The following is a 2,548-nucleotide window of genomic DNA, read 5'->3' as shown; positions in this document are numbered from 1 at the left end:
CTTGTGCCAAGGCTTACAGACTATTCTAAACCAAGTTTGTCTATGCTTCCCAAGGCAATCATGCCTTCCATTGCGGTCGAGAATTTCAAGATCGAACCCCAGCTGCTAAACATGATCGAGAGACACCAATTCGGTGGGGAAAAGGGTGAAGATCCTAATCTCCATATTCAGTCTTTCATTCAGTATTGTGCCACCATTAAGCAGAAGAATTTAACACCGGAGCAGACTATGGAGATACTCTTTCCATTTTCATTGAGTGGGAAGGCAAAGCTATGGATTAATAGTCTCAACCGCGCAGCTATGAAAATCACCGATTGGAATTATTTGGCCCTTGCATTCTATGTTAAATATTTCCCATCTGAGAAGACAGCTCGTCTAAGGGGCCAGATATTAGGTATCTCTCAACAAGAAGATGAGAGTTTGTTCGAGGTTTGGGAAAGATTCAAGGACTTGCAAAGAGAATGCCCACACCATGGTTTGGATGACTGGTTCCTGGTTCAGCAGTTCTATAATGGTCTGGGTAATGAGTCTAGGTGTCTTTTGGATTCAGCTGCCAGTGGGAGATTTATGCAACTGGAGGTGCGTAGAGCTTTAGAGGTGATTGAGGAGATGGCCATCCATAGTGCCCAATATGGGAATCCTAGAGGTTTTGCCGATCGTGGTGTTAAGCATGAGATGAACTCTATTGAACAGCTTACTGCTCAGCTAACTTCCCTACATCACAAGCTGGATAATATGCAAAACGCATCTTCCCAAGCCACCCAACAAGCTAGTGTCGCCGCAATGAGTGCTCAGTTGGCCAATGTCTGTAATAGTTGTGGGATGCAAGGTCATTATGCACCGGAATGTAGGAGCTCTATTGAACAATGCAATGCATTCCAGGCCTACAAGCAGAACAATCCGTACTCCAACTCATATAATGAGGGGTATAAAAACAACCCCCTATTATCATATAGGAGTACTAATGTTCAGAACCCCCACCAAATTCAACACCCTCCACCACCACAACAACCTTACCAACCACCACCACAGCAACCCTACCAACCGCGGAGTAACTACAACCCGCAGCCTAGTGGACCACCTGGTTTTCCTCCACAACCTCAACCCACACAACCTGATCCCATGCTTGTAGAGATGAGGAATATGATGTTGGAATTGCAGAGATCTCTGAGCGAAAAGGATGCCAAAATCGATGCCCTCACTGCTCATAACAAGATCATGGATAAACAGTTGGCATAAATGGTTACTACTCTTGCAGAGAGACCCAAAGGTCAACTCCCTTCACAGCCTGTGGGCCACCTATGACTATAGAGGAAGGGGTTGAAGTATCTGTAAGTGGTGTTGTGCCAAGAGAAAGTGAGAAGGTGGTCAAAGAGAAGGAAGTTGACACAAGGGTTGAGAAGAAAGTTGAGATACAAGTTCCACCTATCAAACTTCCCTTCCCTCATCATCAGCTAAAGAACAAGCTAGACAAGCAGTTTGGTAAGTTCTTAGAAGTGGTAAAGAATCTGCAGGTAACGGTCCCTTTCACTGAATTAATTACTCAAGTACCTGCATATGCTAAATACATGAAAGACATCTTGACTAGGAAGAGAGAATTTAGTGAGGTGGAGACTGTTGCATTTACTGAAGAGTGCAGTGCCTTACTACAAAATAAGTCTCCACCCAAGTTGAAGGACCCCGGGAGTTTCTCTATCCCGTGTAATATTGGCAACCTTTTTATTGACAAAGCCTTATGTGATTTAGGTGCCAGTGTTAGTGTCATGCCCTTGTCTGTCTGTACTAAATTGAACATGGGTGATTTAAAAGTTACCAACATAACTCTGCAAATGGCCGATCGATCTGTAAAATACCCCCTAGGTGTTCTAGAAGATGTTCCTGTTAGAGTAGGTAAATTTTTTATCCCTGTTGATTTTGTTGTGTTGGACTTGGAAGAGGACAGGCAGATCCCTATTATTTTAGGTCGACCTTTCCTACACACTGCGGGGGCAATCATAGATGTCAAGAATGGCAAGCTGACCTTAAATGTGGGGGATGACAAGGTTACTTTCAATTTAACCCATGTTGCTAAGAGCCCTATGGTAGAGGAGTCATGTTTTAGAGTCAATGTTTCTAATGATTATTTTAATACTAAATTGACTCATACTAACTCCAACAATCCTTCGAAAAAAGAGCATGTTTCAAATTATTTTGCAGGTGAAGGTAATCGGAGTATGAACTCTTCGGCATGGGTTCGAAGGGAAGCACGATTTGATGATGCTGAGACCCGAAAGGCCGAAAGTTCGGTGAATGGTGGGCATCACATTCATGATCGGGGTCGTGGTCTGTCAACCCCTGCGCCACATAGCTCATCCAAGGCAATTGATTTGACACCAGATGGCACCATCTTTGGTGCCCCCATTCGATGAGTTGTCGTGGCTCTCATCCCCTTCCTTTCGTTGTCTGTGCATAAACTGAGATTGTGTAATGGGGACATTACACCAATCTAATAGGGGATGAGTACTTAACTATCCATTTATTGCTTTCCGTAGTGTACTTTATGCTTTCG

General features: G+C 43.8%; 1 non-coding gene across 1 annotated transcript; it reads right to left on the bottom strand.

The window, feature by feature from the left end:
- Window positions 1–372: 372 nt before the first annotated feature.
- On the bottom strand, window positions 373–479 carry LOC130471000 (small nucleolar RNA R71). The gene has a single exon (XR_008931703.1). It is a non-coding gene; the product is annotated as a small nucleolar RNA R71 (small nucleolar RNA).
- Between the last annotated feature and the right edge of the window lie 2,069 nt (window positions 480–2,548).

Source organism: Spinacia oleracea, chromosome 3 (genome assembly GCF_020520425.1).
Source record: "Spinacia oleracea cultivar Varoflay chromosome 3, BTI_SOV_V1, whole genome shotgun sequence".
NCBI lineage: Eukaryota > Viridiplantae > Streptophyta > Magnoliopsida > Caryophyllales > Amaranthaceae > Spinacia > Spinacia oleracea.
This window is presented reverse-complemented; position numbering and strand designations above follow the sequence as displayed.